The sequence below is a fragment of the Coturnix japonica genome, chromosome 3, assembly GCF_054131305.1.
Source record: "Coturnix japonica strain WE chromosome 3, WE-NBRP24, whole genome shotgun sequence".
Lineage (NCBI taxonomy): Eukaryota > Metazoa > Chordata > Aves > Galliformes > Phasianidae > Coturnix > Coturnix japonica.
This window is the reverse complement of record NC_140665.1, coordinates 44,947,915-44,965,575: the sequence shown is the minus strand read 5'-3', so window position 1 is coordinate 44,965,575 and position 17,661 is coordinate 44,947,915. Positions and strand designations below refer to the sequence as shown.

Genomic DNA, 17,661 nt, shown 5'->3' with positions numbered 1-17,661 from the left:
GAGTTGAAAAAATTCAAAAGAAAATCACATGCTATTCTCATACTGTACGGGATCTGTGATAACATTTCTTTTTTTTTTTTATCTTACAAATTTATTTATTTTAAAACAATGGCTTTATAATTTACATCTCTGTGTATTCACTTAAGAGACATTCTTCAAAACCTGAGGTTAAAACTCTTTCTTGAAAACATTATTTCATGGAAAGTCTATTTTAACAGGTTTGAACAAAGTCAATTTTGCTTATCATCTGAGTTTCAGTTTTATTAACTAGACATCTGTTGATTTTGTGTCATTCTCCAGCTCTTATTAGGGTCTCCGAAGAATAGTGGTATTATGGTCTAATTTAGATGCAAATTTAAGTCAGCCACTGCTTAATTTTAATGCACTGGTCATCTCATGAGAGAAACAGATTATTCTGGTTTTCAGATCCAGCTGTATCAATTCAGAATCACGTTGAAGTACTGCTGCTGTGACAAGCAGCACTTTCAGAAGAAAAAACGTGACTGACCATTGAAAAAAAGTCTGTTTCACCCAAAAGTGACTTCATCCTGACCTCTCTGTAGAAGACTTTCACTCATCCTTGAGAAGTGCATTAGGGTGCCGAGCAAAGCCAGAGGCATTTATAAAATACCTGGCATAGATGTGACTGGGACTCCAGAGTGGAAAACATACAAGATTGTAATTAGCAAGTCACAGTTCTAGACAAAGGTAAAGTGACTATGCATTGGGCATCTGTGAGTCTGGTTCCCAGCCACCAGACTGAACAGCTGCATGATTTCACTGCCATTTATATTGACTACTGAATCTGGTCTCCATGGAAAAACAGGAATGCCCAGTGCTGAGTGCTTTTTGTATGGGACATGGGATCCAAACCTCAATTACAGAAAGTAATTTCGGACAGGAACATCTGGCAGCAGACTTACTGAGCAACCAATGGCCTGTAAACTTGCAAAGACACACTGAAGACCTCTCCTATGAGGACAGGCTAATAGATCTGGGGTCCTTCAGCCTGGAGAACAGAAGGCTGCAAGGCGACCTGATAAAAGCCTCTCAGTATCTAGAGGAGAGTACAGGAAAGAAGGGGACAGACTCTCTAGCAGGGTCTGTGGTGACAGAACAAGGGCAAATAGCTTCAAGCTCAAAAAGGGTAAGCTTAGGTTAGATAAAAGGAAAAAATCTCTTACAGTGAGGGTGGTGAGGCAATAGAATAGGTTACTTATGATGTTGTTGATGTGCTGTCCCTGGTGACTTTCAAGCTGAGGATGGATAAGGCCCTAGGCAACCTGATCTATCTGCGGCATCCTTGTTCATTGCATGAGAGTTGGACTAAATGGCCTTCAGAGGTCTCTTCCAACTCAAAGGTTTCTGTGCTTCTAAGACGGCATTACACAGCTAGTTTGAGCCAGGGTTTCATCCTTTTTTCCCCTTTGCCAAAGATTTGCAGTAGAAGTAGCTGAACTGTTTGAACCACTGCCAAAAATCTTCATAAAGCCAAGCAGCATGAGATACATTCACAGTATGCGTGTTGTATTCCATATGTGGTATGAGAGAGAAGAGCAGTTGGTGCTCTCTTGGAAAGGAGGAAGCAACCATTTATGAGTGTCATTATGCAATGGTGGTAGACATGAGATTAAACACCAAAGACCCTCTACACCATGCCTTCAGTGTCTCGTTCTGTCCAGATCCTGTCTTTGTACCACCACAGCCCTAGGGATAACAACATGGTATGATCCTGACCTGACAGCTGCCTTTGATTTGCCACTGAACTGCACAGAGTCAGAAGGCTAAATTCTGTCCATTCCTGCTCCCTGCCCCACTCAGCTATATTAAGTTTTAGAGAGTGAAAGAAACCACAGCTCATCTACTCCTCACTTACGCTCACTGCAACTAATAATACAGAGCACTCTTACTGCCTCATAGCAGAACACAATCTAGGCAGCCCTAGAAAGGAGAGAAAACTTGCTGGATTTCACATAATGAAAGCTATCACCTAGCACCATGGAGAACAAAAAGACACAGTATTTATTTCTCTTTATGTGTGGGGAAAAACAAGTAAGAGGTAACTGTCACAGTATAAGTAATTGAGTCCTAATTGCATGATTACTTCATTATTTGTCACAATGTTTATGGTTTGCAACCCGGAGACTCAAGCAGAAATATTACTGAGTCAAGCACATTAAGTAAACCCAGCCATTTTTTACAAGGCTTTCTAGAAATGAGGTAGTTTCTCTAGTGCTTGGATTCTTACCAGCCAAACACTGCAAGTGATTTATTCTCACTCCTTTGCAAGTTTGCCTTGGAAAATTGCCACATTCACTCTGAAAAGCATAAAAAAGGAATTCTACAAAGGTTTAAAAAAAAAAAAAAAAGATGAAAGAAAGAAGAAAAGGTGTATTTCAAGTTCTTTGAGTGCAGCTGATAGAGAAGTCCTCACAGATCATCACCTAATATTTCTTCAGTCTCCCCCAAGAAACTTCTGAGGTCTCTTTGTAGCTCCAAATGTTTCTGTTCCTTCTTGGACTTCCTCAAACTATTAAGTCAACCTCATAAAGTTTCATTCCTAAACAAACATGAAGAAAAGTTTCTTAAATAAAAAAAGAAAAGAGTTCATATGTGTTGAACATCATATGGAAGCTCTGCTCTACTTTCAGAAATGTCAAGGAAGCAAAAAGAAGCCCTCTGGTATCTAAGGAGACCCTACCATTCTAGCAGCCTGAGGCTGGCAGTGCTGAGAGGTGCCCTAGGGCCATGCAGCCACACCAGCACTTTTAGGAGAGACCTAAGATCTTTTTACCATATCTAATTAAATTTCTTTTTCCTGGGAAAAAAAGGAATTAAAAATTAATTTAAAAATAGTCTAGAAAGTGTGCATCTTCAGTGCTACATGAATAAATGGATGGTAACGCAGATGGCAGTATGACAAAAAGACTTCTAAAGCTGAGCAACACCTTGATTCTGAAGCTCAGAGTATGCGTGTCAATGTCAAGAACATAAGACTAATAGCTGATTGAATGAAAAATTGAAATTTTATTAAAAAGAAAAAAAACAAAAAACATTGCATTCTATTCCTTTGTTGTCAGAATCTAGTACTTTCCATTTATTTTCCTTTTCCTTTTGACTGAGTACAGAATAGCACTCCATGCTATGGGCACATCTCTCCAATGTCCCTTTAGTGAAGATTTCAGGAGGTAGCCCAATATCCATCACCCAAACTGCCTTCCCTGCTGACTGTGGGTATTGTGAAACTATCTAGCCCTAAAACCTGTTGAGTGCCTTGTGCAGTAGCTGAGCAGAAGCTCCGCAAGGGGGTTTAAAGCATGAAGACATAAACACTGAGGGAGGGACAAGCATGCGGGTGTCAAACCAGCAACCAGTCTGTTCATTGATAGGAGAGAAAGAACCAACTGCTTTTGCTGCAGCCTTGTGGAGTTTATTGCTAGTGAAATGGCCACTGGTATTCTGTAAGCTACTCTTTAAATGCCAATTAGTGGCTAACATTCATAATGCCAAATCCAAATTTCATCACTCAGTAACAAAATCAGACATGAAGGGAAAAACCCCAGAGTTACCCCTTCTAGCTTCAGAAGTCCCATTTCCATTACCTCTGGCTGAGACTGAAGTAACAAAGCTAATTTTTTCTTAACCAATTTACCATTCTGTTACTATATTAGAATGGACATCTCTGAATTATAGTTTAAGCACCATCTCCCTATGTTTTCTGAACGGCATTCACATATATTTGTGTGACTGAAACACCAGAAGAAATGTAATGAATTCCCAGTTTCCTCTCCTCTTCCAAACATGAACACTGTCAGCTGCTTTTCACAAGGGCTGACGAGATAACCAGCAATCAAGCATTCTATTTTCACCTCCCTGGGACTCAACTCTGCAGTAGCAGTTTGTCTCTGCTTCCCAGCACAGCACTTGGAGTGTTACTGCTTCAGATGCTTTTCCCAAACAGACAAATACACCACACAGAAACATGCTATTGCTTATGACGGCTACTTCGAAGTTGCTCTTTGATGATTGTGGAAAGTAGCATTCTTTCATAGGTAAAGAAAACAAAACATATTTGTCCATTGGGGAAACTGATTGGCACTTTAAACACTGCATCCTTACAGGTTGTGATTTGATGGATTGCAACTGATTCGTGCCCATGTGTCTGGAGCACTGAGTTGTTGGTAGGTTTGCCCTTTAGATTTACCCTTCTGTACTACCTAAGGTATTGTTTTCTTGAGAAGTTTGTGTTCATGGTAACTTTTTTCTTCTGTACTGGCCAAGTCTCATAAAAGAAATAAAAGAAATTAAGAGCACAAAACCCTTCATAAATGCCAGGTAAACTATTTTCCCAGTAATTCTTCTCTTTGGTGCAAATATTCTGATAAAAATTCAAATAAATAAGTAAAGTAAATTCAAGTAAATATTCAAATATTCATCATGTAAGGAAAACAAAGACCATCTGATATTCAGAAGTCATCAGCTAGCAAAGTGTCTTTCCCTCTTTAGCTTACACATTGTAAGTCAATCCTACTGACCACTATCAACTGAAAGGTTCTAATCATTATTGTTAACAAGTGTTAGGTCAAACCTGAGAAGCAAAAGGCAATTTTTGCACTCGTTCATTAATCTAATTCAGCAGTATTACATACTTGCATTAAAGTTAGAAGAGGTTTCCTCAGCCACAAAACCATAAGCTCTTAAGCATAGTTTTACATGTTTGATGAATCCTGGCAATCTTATCAGATTAGTCCACCAGCTAAAAATATGCCTATATATCACTGACAGCAAGATCAGGCTGAAAGGCTGCATGTTGTTATGCTGTAACCTGGGGCTTGCTGAGCATTGTCCAACCTCAAAACAAGAAGAATAAAATTCACTACATCTTGTCAACTGGAACAGGATAAACAGGCCAATACTCTCACTTCTGCAAGCATAAGCAGAAGAACCCGCTTTTCCCAACTGGCATGGCAGAGATGTACTTAAGAGCAGCCTCTGAGGTGAAGGGTTCAGGGGCAAAAATTTAAAAAAGACTCAACATGAGCCAGCAATGTACACTTGCAGCTCAAAAGGCCAACCGTATCCTGGGTTACAACAAGGAGCAGCAGGTTGTGAGAGGCAATTCTGCCCCTCTACTCTGTTCTTCTAAGACCACACCTGAAGTACTGAGTCCAGTTCTGGGGCCCTGCATACAGAAGGGCATGGAGCTGTAGGAGTGGGTTCAGAAGAGGGCCATGAAGATGATCAGAGGACTGGAGCACCTCCCATATGGGAACAGGCTGAGGGAGCTGGGGCTCTTCATCCTGAAGATGAGAAAGCTCTAGGGGGACCTCATAGTAGCCAGTACCTGAAGGGGGACTACTGGAAAGCTAGGGAGAAACTTATAAAAGCATGTAAAGATAATAAAGATAAGGGGAAATAGCTTCTAACTGGGAAAGGGTAGATTTATAGTAGATGTTAGGAAGAAATTATTTACTGTGAGGATGATGAGACACTGGAATAGGTTGCCCAGAGAATTTCTGGATGCCCCACTGATCTGCGTACGAGGAGGCAAAACTGCTTCAGACAGATTCTTGGTGATACCACGCAATGTAGGCCGGTAATCATATTCAGAAAGAAGAACAGAACTCACTCAGTAGGTGAAGAGGCTCTCTAGCTACACAGCATTCCTTGGTAAGAGACAGCTTAGGTCTAAGGCACACTCTACCTTCAGTGGCTAACCCTTATGGGAGCCCAGAGTGGTTCCACCCTAGGTCGTCCAACCCTTCTGGTCACATGGGGAGCACAGGTGCAAACACTTTGCCTGTGCTCCCTAGGCAAGCCACACTTCTTCACCAGGTGCTCAATCACCAGTTCAAGCCATGACCTAATGGTTTCCCTATGCCCTTCTCTAGGGGTATTCAAGGCCAGGCTGGATGGGGTTTTGAGCAACCTGGTCTAGTGTGGGGTGCTCCTGTCTAAAGCAAGGGGGTTGGAACTAGATAATCCTAAAGGTCTCTTCCAATTTCAACCATTCTGTGATTTCCCCACTGGCTGTATTGGGCTCAAACGTACCTTAAATTCTAGCCTTTAGATTTCTCCTGGATGGGGATGTTCATAGATTAGTTGGGACTCAAATCAACTGAGAGCATCATCAGAATATCAACTCTGCAATATGGGAGCAGAACACGAAAACCACTGAAGCAGCTTCTTGGAGGACAATAGAAAGTAAAAGGGAAAGAGATCATGGCCTTCACAATGTCCCTCACGCACAAGAAAAGGTAAAAAAGGAGCAATCAAGGATCATTATTAGGTGCCAAACTATGCAGTTACTGATTTTAGAATCATAATTCACATAGGGCTACTGTACCACTGTGGATTGCAATCCTGTTATGGAGTATTAATTGAAGAATATGTCAAAACTTGCAGGGACATGATGGACATCTCTAGAGAGACCTAATGAGATTTAGGAAAAGCCCAGTAATATTTATCCATTAACTCTGCTGCCTTTAAGACAGGTATGTGATACCCATCACAGTTGGAATCCAAATGTCCTACAGGAGGTGCTACTTTCTGAGTGAAACTGAAAGATGAAGTCTAAAAAAAGTCTCCAAGGCTACCTTCTGAAAGCATTTAGTCAGAATCCTTAGTATATTTTCTGTTCATGTCAGCTTCATTTCATAACACTGCATATGCGATTTTTCACTTCCTACCTATGGTTGATGTTGCACAGACATAATAGCATATTAGTTCCTATATTTTCCACCAGCACAAATTGTTGATAAGAGCTTCCAATTTTTACGTAGTGAATCAGTGGATTTTTTGAATGAATGACACTGTACAGAACCAAAGTTGATAAATGTTATGTCATTATGTTTCAAACGATTATTATTCCTTTTTTGTGAATTTTCAGAGGTTTTGCTCTGCTCATATTAAGAAAAAAAAACCATAGATTATAACCTCATGGACCATGATGGATTGCCTGTTTTGTAAATATATATTTAGGAAAGTTTTAATTATCTGATGCAGTGCATATATTTGCATGCAATTTGCATAATATAAATTAACTGCCTATCATGATGACTTTATCTTGGGGAGTTTATGATGTGAAGGTTCATGACACGGTTGGCATATACACCTTTTTGTAAATGTAGTGGCTTTGTTATTGCAGAAAATGTTTTCCCATTCTCTAGGGTGCACAATGGTGCGTATCTTGGAAAAATCAGCAACCATTCATGTATTCTCTAAGGCAAAAGCTGATTTTGAAAAGGTGTACACATGCTTCCACCCCAGAATGTCAAGGGGAGTGAACCCTTGCTCTGAGTATTTGAAATTCACAACATGAGACATCATGTATGCACAGTGTCTTTTCCAAATAGAAGTATACGTGCAGGGAGGAGGAGAGAATCTCATTTAAAAAAAAAAAAAACAAAACACAAATTTAGGTTGCCTTAATCTTAGTACTTGGCATCATAAAACGTCATCCTGGGCTCCAACAAGTGCAATCAAATCCAAGATTTTTAGCAATTTATTATTATACTGAAATTTGGCAATAGCAAGTTTTATCTTTTATTTTTTATACCTTCATGGTGATATTTTTATCCACTTGCTGTTACTGTGCTGCAGATTGAAAGCAAGGGATACTTCACTGCAGAATGAATACTGGTAATAACAGGCTGCTTCTGCCACAAAGAACTCAAATGTTGCCCATTTTCTGGAAGTACAATTAGAAAGTGATATTGTTGGTAAGACTTCCATTCTGTCTAGTAGTCTAACGGATTGAAGATTTTTACTGTGCAACCCTGCAAAACATAAAGGAGAACAGTGTGCTTCCTACCACTGATCCACTCACCTACAAACTACTCATGTCTCAGAGCTAGATCTAAAAGACTGGAAAAAGAGTGCCAGTACGGATGGAAAACAGCCTAGAAATGCATGGAAAGGTACAGATGCAGGAATGTGAACAGGTATGGCCCTTTGTGCTCCATTCCACTCAAGTAGACCTTGGTGGATGTTTGGATGTGATTCTGTTGTTCTTCCTACAAGATCATCATAGACTTAACTACAAACAAAAAAAAGTAGAAACATTTTATTTTTTCTCCCCTTGTTTTCTATTTTGAGGTGCTGAGGAGCAGGAGAACAGGAAAACATCATAGTGTTATACTCTCACTATTTTTCAGATAACAGCATTCAACCCAAATATACCTTGAATTCTAGCCTTTAGATTTCCAGACATGTTAGTTTTTTGTACATTAGTCCAGAATTTTTCTTCTGTGGTGAGTATTCTTATGTGAATCCCTCAAGTCAACCTCAATGTAATCCTCTTATATGACAGTGCTTAGGAGAAACATATATGGAGTTTATAGTCTTTTTTTCGAATCACATTTCAAATATGCAAATCTAAAAAAGACATCCTACGTCTTGTATCAAGTTGCTCTTAATGGTTCATAGACATCCTATTTTAAAACCTTGTCCTACAAGATTTCTGGAGTGGTGTTTCCACACTCATTTATGCACATTTATGCAAGAACTGCTCATTTCTTTGGTAGCTCTTAGAGAAATAGGTAGTGTAGATAAAAGCACACTATCCACTCTATACCAAAGTATATTGTCAGGGCTTTCAAAACATAATTCAAACAAAATGGAAAACTAAAGGTGAAGCATGACAGAATCACAAAACTTGTAAAGTGATTAAGCGAAGTTAGAAACAAACACTGCTACAGCGCTAGGCAGCTCAAGAACTGCGTGCAAATCAAGAAACCAATGAAAGATCTGAATAATGAATTCACTTGAAAATTAAGCAATCTGTTCATAAACAGTTACTGAATGTAAAAAACATTTAATATCATGAGCAATATTCTTTAAATAACTCACTTTGTTCAGGCAATACTGTTTTGTTCAGGCAATACTGTTATGCTTGACCTAAATTGCAACTGTATAGAGCAACTGCTATAGAGCACTTGGAATATATTTTAAAACATTATTGATTAACTTGTCTGCACTTAATGCTTTCTGAACATCATAAATGCTTATTCAAGTAGTAGCTACACAATTCTGAAATAAGAAATCTAGGTGCAAACTAAGTACAATGCACCAAAAATCACCCAATCAGCCTCTAATCCTTAAGAGTATTTGCCTTATCAAGCAGAGGTACAGCAGAACACTAGCAGCTTTTTAAGTATTTGGGTGTACAGGATCCAATCCATACTAAATCAAAATCCATACTAAATCAAAATATGCCCAGAATACACCTGGAAATGATCAGGTATCTTGCTCAGAGGAACCACTGAAATACACAATCTTGCTTATATGCTACTTATTAACTGCTGTTCATATTGTTCAGGTGTGACACATTCTAGGGATCATGATGACATCCAGAGGGTCAGGATGGCAGATAACCACTGATGTAAGGGAAAAAGTTCACACAGGCTCCATTACCATTACAGTGTGTCCTACAGTAACCTCATTTTATGGCAGAGAAGGTACAGAATAGCTGTAGTAAGATGCATGCTTAAATATAGACTTTGCATACAGCAGTTCCTGTCTACCAGTCTGGCTATCTAGGAATTAGAAAAAGCACTTGGTGAATCATTTTCTTCCATTTCAAAATAATGATTAATACGCAGATCTATCCAAATGTTTAAGAGAACAGCAGAATATTTTCTAAAAGCTACATATCACTGTAAGCTATGCTAATCAGAAAAGTATGTTGAACACTATCACAAAAGAGAAGTATTATTCTGCTATAAGCATTAATAAAATTAGTGAAGTCGACAGAGTTACATTTAGAAAAAGAGTAGTGGTTTGGCAATATATTGAGCAGCCAATGTGTTCTTACAAGTATTTGGAACATGCTTAAAAGTGGAGAAGTAAATGGCTGTTTGTACTTTCTATATGGTCAAGACAACTTAAAACTAAGCAAATGTACCATTGTATAAACTACTAACATTTCGTTATACTAATCATTATGTACTGGACAAACATTCTTTACTCTTGTGTGCACTCTTTAATATAAATCTGGGGGTAATTGAACTGCCTTAACTGCACAGGCTAGAACACTGACAACTGACAATTTTTATCATCTAAAATCTGAAATACACAGGTTACAACCACAGGCTTCATCCTCAGTAACATATCGATCCCCTGTGCTCACTGCAAACTTGTGAGGGATTTGAACAGAGAGACTAGTCCAGTTGAATGGTGAACTACACAAGATTTGAATTAAAACAGCAACACATATCAATATGCAGTTTCAAGTACTTAAGTTTGCAAATAATTACTTACAGTACTTATAGATAGAATTATAAACACACATGCACTAGCAAGACAACTGAATCTTGAAGGTTTCCTTCATCTTAAATGTCACTTTCAGAAGTTCAGGTTTTATCCAAGCAACTGACAAAATTGTTTTCCTACAAACACATATAAACACTACATACTAGCAGAGCAAAGGCTATGGTCCAACCAGCAGACAGAATGAGAACAGAAATCTCATTTTCTGTTCTGAAGCTTCCATTCTTTATGTTATATGGATGCTCCTTCAGAGATAGTACAATGATTCCATGTACTTGATTCTTCAGAAAACCTGGTCTCAAACTGTTTGATTTAGGAGTTAGTTGGAATATTTATCTCCTGTAGAAGTTTGTCTTTTCCAAGAAAGGAACAGAGGCCTTTCTTCTACCACTGGGCTATGCTTTAGCCTTTTATTTTTGGAATCATGGATCATATCAGTCTTATCTGTCCTCATAAGGCCACATCTAGAGTACTGCATCAAGGCATGGGGCCCCCAGCAGAAGGAAGATATGGAGCTCTTGGAGCAAGGGCCTTAAAAATTCTTCCCCACAAAGCTATTCTGTGCTTCTATAATTTTATGATTCTATCGTTCTATAATTCTCTGGATAGTTTAGGGTAGAAGAGATCCCTAGCAAGCTGTATTGTCCTTGTAATCTCTCTTCAAGCAATCTGTCTAATTCCAGCCCCCGGCTTTAGGTCTTTCTATAAAGTATGAGTCAACAAATTTGCTGCTATAACTTAAGTTTTATGCTTTTAATTAGGAAGCCAAAACTTCTTTTATATGATATTAATCTATTGAGCCTGAAACAATCAAAGCTCTCCTAGGATTGAATTTTATTAATTAGTGATGATGTCACAGCCTTCTAATGGAAAACTGAAATAAGATTTTTTAAAATAGAATTTTCTTCAGCTTTCCCCAAAGGCATGATGGGGAAGGAGTGCATGCACAGCCTTTTCTCTTACATAACACAACCGAAGAGAAACAAATTTATACCTGTGAACATTTCTAATCATACATGTCTTTCTAAGCCAGAGAAAAGGGATAGGTAAGGATCCAGATGAAATAGATGACTGCCACTTTGCTTCATGCAGTAGTAGGGAGATATGCAAAGAAATCTGAAAGGCACAGTGTGGAAACTGCCCGTGAGTATAACTGCTGCATTTACAGGCAAGGGAAGGTGGAAAAATGAAAGCCAAGAGACATCCCTAGGTAGGGGCTTGGTGTGATTGTACCCAAACAAGACAAGCTAAAGAGATCCAGAAATCACTGTAAAAACAAACAAACAAAAAACAAACAAACAAAAGAAAACCACAACAACAAAGCCAAAATAAAACCCAAAAACCAGGCTCTTGTATTCATCCATTAGAAACCCAGAAAAGCCTAATAGCTTCAAATAAGTCATAGACACATTAAAAAATATATTGTAAGAGGAAAAAAGAAAGGAAAATTACTTCTTCCCCAAAAATACTGCTGTGGGACAAATGTAAGAACAGCAATCTAATTTTTTTAGAAATTTGAATGCAATAATTGTTGTGCATGCACACACACAAAGAGTAAGATAGAAAAAAGATGGAGAAGACACAGCAAGATAAAGAGTTCTACTAAATTTGCATATTACAACTTGTGTGCTGTAACCAATGGGATATATAGTCTATAGATGTATAGTCTGCATTATGTCAGGAGAAACCAGGGGTGCAGTTAAAAGCAAAATAGACACAGAGCTTTCAGCCACTTTAAGATGTGTTAAAGAGGAAAATTGTTTAAGCTTTTCTGGGTTCCTGTTACCATCACAGATGGCCACCTGTGCTTAGTCCTTTACCTTCATGTTCACTGGTGCTGTAAAGCTCGTTTAGTTCTCAGTAGGGAACTAAACATAATACAACAGAAAATAAAATATGTCACTTGGCATTAGTAAATATTTGTTAGTTAGAGAAAGAAAGGCATAGGAAGATAGTACCAAGGTCACTTCTGTTGTTTAACTTTCAAAAGTCCATAGCAGGCAGAGCATACAATTGTTGGGAAAAAATGCAAATTAGAAGATATTTGGGGAATTTTAAAATAGGAAACTTTTAACAAACAGATACATAAATACATCACTGATACTGTAATTTTTCAAATAATGTAACTATCAATACAGGAGGGGGGAAGAAAGAAGTATATTACTACAGGATAGTCAGTACTATTTGAATATAAATAATTCATAATCTGTTCAATTGGTATTGATCCTACTTCCAGTTGTAAGGAAAGAGAATTATTTATCAAAATGCTTATTTTGACAACATTTAGGAAATAATACTGATGGGAAGAAGAGAAAAAGATTTTCTTTTTTACAGTATCTTTATGAAATGCAGTTGCCGTTTTTTAAATTTATTTTTACTTACATTGGAGTCAAAATGTAGTGTTTCAGCGAATAAAGGTTTCTTCAAAATCAGAGGGTTTTTTTTGCTACATAATTAGAAATAGTAATATGTTTTCAAACTTTGTACACTCAGCTCTACACAGTTGTTATTATAGGGGGAGAAGGCAGGGAAGATGAACAGATATTAAACCTGTAGTAACCACAGATATAAGTCAAAAGGGAATTTGCATGAATGGAAATGAACTCTATTTGCCAGACAGTTTTCCTCATGTGACACTTATCCCGCAAGTCTCCCATTTAGGGCTGACTTACTCTCTCTTGCAAAATGACTACCACAGTGGCCAAGCAACCTGTTTTCACTCATACTTTTCTGTCATGGAATCATAGAATCACCAAGGTTGAAGTTTCATCTACTCATCTATCGTCTCCTCAGTTACTCTTCCTTTCTGCAATGCATGACCTCTGGAAACTGCATTTTAGTTTCTACTGAAATAGTGCAAAAGTAGAAAGATGCCACATTAATTACAAAGAATTAACAGTAAAAGAGTGGAATTGCATTAAGTAGTTTTGAAAGAGGAAGAACAGAACTATTCTGCAAGACTGATCTAGATTGAGATCACAACAAGAATGTTACACTTCGCTACACTGACATCAAGTTTAAATGTACGACACGATGCACGTACTCCAACAGATATACTAATTTTAGATTGTTTTATTGCTAGCTTTAATCTTATAATAAATACATCTGCATTCTAAACTCAAAAACAAAAATGTAAGTACATCTCTAAAAAAAAGGAATTCAATCCATCACTGGTATAGCAGATGCTAGAACTGATTAAAATATGAGTAGAACACCACAGTGTTTTCACTGAGAACTCTGTTAGGACTCAGTAACTGTATTTTTGCACATAGAATGGAAGAAAAACTGGAGCTCTGGGACTAAAATATAATTCCCAAAAAAGACACCCTTCTGTCATGATTATAATCAAGTGTAGCTGTTATATACATGTGCCATGTAATTCCATCAGTCAGGAAAAGAGCAAGGTAAGAAAGGGCAATGGGAAAAAGCACTGAAGTTCGAAGACTGGAAAGTAGCATTTCCTAGCTTGGTTTACATTATTGTTCTGGGTAAATCTCTACCTCAGGACTAAAAGTCCAGAGGCATAATTGAATTCAAGTTTGGGAATGTAATTCCTTATATCCAAAAAGAGGAGAGGCATTTCTTTGTTATGTTCCTGTCCAATCAATGGCCAGAAAATAGTAAGGATTATTTTGCAGTGCAGGTTTGACAGGGAACTGTCCAATGGGAATTCGTTTAATAAGATAACCATTTCAAATGGCATATTCAGGAAATCCTTAGAGAAACACAAAAGAATATAATAATGAAGCTCACTAAGCACAGATTCATTTTTCTCTTTTTTTTTTTTCCTTATTGTTGTTTTAAAATGTAAGCTCATTTAAAGCTAACAAGCTCATTTAACAACAGTGGGGAGACATACTGCTACTCCTTTCTCTACTCCCAGACCTTCTTTACCAATCTCCCTTTCCTAGCATAAACCACCCTGTATTTTTTCACATTTGATATTAGGTACTTTGCAGAGAATTTCTGTAGAAGTAAAAACAAAAATAATTGCTAGTAACCCCAATATTTGATGAGAACAGACTATGAAATCAAAAGATATGCTTAAAGATTAAGAGATATTGGAATGTACGATATATACGGCTTTTCAAGTCTTCACAATTTATGTATTTCAATCCTCCGATATTTTTAAAAACATCAGAGCTACACAATTTATAATAAAGGAAAAACCATACTATAACATGCCTTCAAGAACTAGAACCGAATAGAAATACAAATAATCTATAAACTATATATACACAAAGAAATGCAGCTCTACTCCTGCCAAGACTGGAGAAGCATACTTAAGGTCCAGCAGGTCTAGGAAAAACTACAGAGTTTCATTCCATGGTTTGCTCTAGTCAATTTTCCACAAAATTCAGAAAATATTCATCTAACATACACCTGCTTCTCTGTGCTGTACTGACAATAACAAGTCAAGTTTTGCATCTTCAGTGTACAGTCTCTTTGATTTCTTAGGCTGGTCCTACAGTTTTGCAGGCTAGAAAGCCAGGACCCCATTTTCGCCTTACTTATTCAACATTTAAATGGAAACTCCTTTAAAGCATCTGAAGCAGCCACTGGTGTCCTGGTACTATAAAGGAACAGATTCCTATATCCCAACATGGCTTTGGGAATAGTGTAACCATATTAATTCTCACAAGTTAAAAAGAAAAATAAGATATTTTTCTTAGTTCTGAAATTTTTTTTAGTACCAAGAATACATCTGTGACCTGACATCTAAAAATTATGGTGAAAAAAAAAAAAAAAGGCAGAAAGAGATGGAAATACTGATAATGAGCATTCTTACTCTTCAGAAAAAATGCTTCATGTTCATGCTGAAATAATTCTGTTGATTTCAAAGCTTGTTGTTCACATTGAAATATATTCAAAAAACCTTCTCATGACCTTCTTTCCATGGATTTGTTAGAATGTTATTCTATTCTTAAATCATCTCCATCAATACATTTTTATTTAGTAATGTTCTTACACACAAAATATAAACTTGTGTCTCTCCTCCTCCTGCCTAACAGTTTATATTCTTAACACATCTGTTCATTCATTTCCACATTTCATTTCTTCTCCTTATATCAACAGTTACATTTGAAATGCCCTTCAATATGTTTTAGATGTGTGCCTCATCTTTATTTCCCTTGAGACAAATTTAAACAGCATCTAGTTTAGTCATTTTAAACTCGTTATTTTCTATCTTTATTCATGAGTTTATTTCCTTCCTGCTATTTATTTTTCCTCATTGTAATTGTATAAGCCTCTCTGATTTCTCTTAACACACTAGCTATCTCTTTCTATATGTGTTGTAATTTCCTTTCTTCACTCACTGCTCTTGTTTGGCTTACTGTCACATCCTTCCACTTGGCAGAAAACAAGAATGCAAAAATAGCCAGGCTGAACAAATCATTTTCTGCAGAATACATAGCACCTTGTTAATATGTATTTCTTACATACATTTTGAAATAATTTCTCTTGTAATTTATATTGCAAGTTCTAAGTAAGAAAAAAAAAAAAACTCTCTTTGGAGTTTTAGTATTTAATTTGAAATAATGCAAATTAGAAGGGGAATCTCTAATATTCTCTAATACATGTTTGATTTAATCTTCAGACACATGCATATTATTTAGTATGTGAATTGTTGAAAATGCTGAGCTTACAACAGATGTAGAAGCAGAGTAGGCATTAATCTTGAGAGGACTTAAATTTTTTGTATTATTACTTCTGTGTATTTTCTTTTTGGTATGCATTTGGTCTATATATTTCTACACACTTGCACTTAGTAAAGAAAAATTGAAAGTGTGTCATTTATCCAGAGCAGTCTTTATGTTCCCCACCTGCACAGGGATCTTGCATGCCTCTCCAATGAGCCCTGCTCCTCTTAGCTCACCAGTACCTGCCTCAGCCTCTGCAGAAAGAGTCATTAAGCCTTGATGGGTGCCAGTGCACGTGGAGGGGAGCAGGGGACGATAAACTTCTGGACTGAATATTGCTGTGTGGCACCTTTGAAGTAGAGGTAATGTATATGGGAACAAGGTAAGATCACTGCCTTCACCTCTTGGGTTTTATGAATTTGGCTCTCTTTTAGTGTTAAATGGCTTTAAAAAATAATAATAATAAAAATTAAAAAAAATGAAGTGACTGGCTCTGAATATTTTCTTTTCAGAACTTCAGTCATTGAGCCAGAAAAAGAACCCCAATGCATTAAGATAGAGCTGTGCTCAGTAGGAAGATCCTCACACTCACTGTCTCTTCCCTCATAGAGATGGAAAGCATTCTGTGGTGCTTGTAGGGTTGTAGATTGTCTTGCCTCTCTGCCCAAAGCTTAAAAAAATGTGTATCAGCATGTCACATTATCTAGCATGGCTTCTGGATAAGTTAAGTGCATGGTTCCAAGTCTTCCCTGTGACAATCCCAATCCTGCTCCTTCTCAGATTTGCACTCTTTGCCAAAATGAGGATATCTGACCTGGAAGGTGCGTATTGGGACTTCAAAATGGTCTAGGGTCTCTGGTCCAGTGTTTTTAACTGCAGAATATTAGTTGGACTCACATAATAGGTAAACCTGTCACTATTCTTCAAGTGTTTTGTAAAAAGTTTATAAAAAGAGGTGAGGAGAGGAAAAAAAACAGAGTCTGAGACCAAAATCCTGAAAGTTGAAAGTCTAATAAAACAAAGTCTAATAAAATTGAAAGCTTAAGGAAGAAACTAAAATGAGGGACTGTATGGTCAGTATTAGTTGCAGAAGTGGTGTGTGGTAAAAGAACCAAGGAGGGGAAATATAGATGACCCTTAACAATGCGTGTATACAGGCCTTTGATGCTGGTCATCTACAAATTTCTAAGCCAGAAATAGTCTTGGTTATCAAACAGAAGCTCAAAGACAAACTTGGCCATTTAGTTAACAAGTGAAGGGAAAGAACAGAAAAGGCCATTGAACATGAACTACTAACATTTAAAGAAACTGCATTATCAATTCATGTTTAGATTCAAGAGAACTAAACAAGTTGTTAATTTTTTTCACTGAAGTGAGACGCTAATCTTTTCATTATATTATATCTATCTCAAATTTTCACAGATAAGAGTTCAATACAAGACACCTCCAATGCTCCATGAAAAATATTATACCTTCATAGGCTTCCTTTGAATTTAGATAAACTCCTGAGAGCTTGCAATTATTGCTATATGTTATCTGGAGGAACTGAACCTGTCTGTTGAAATGCATGCTGATGATCTTCTCACTTGATGTGAAAGAACAGCAGCAGAATGTCACAAATGACAAAACAGTGCATTTGACAAGACTGTGAAATAGAATCCAAGTCATAGAACAAGTGTTAATCTTCCGTCTCCAGAATACGTTCAAAAGAATAGCTAAAGAAAATAATCATGCCCAGTCTATTCCAGAC

The 17,661-nt window shown here is 37.3% G+C and overlaps 1 protein-coding gene across 6 annotated transcripts in view; it reads right to left on the bottom strand.

Moving 5' to 3' along the window:
* Nucleotides 1-17,661, bottom strand: part of GRM1 (glutamate metabotropic receptor 1) — a 173,776-nt gene that overhangs the window by 59,275 nt on the left and 96,840 nt on the right. The gene's annotated exons all lie outside the window — the stretch shown is intronic.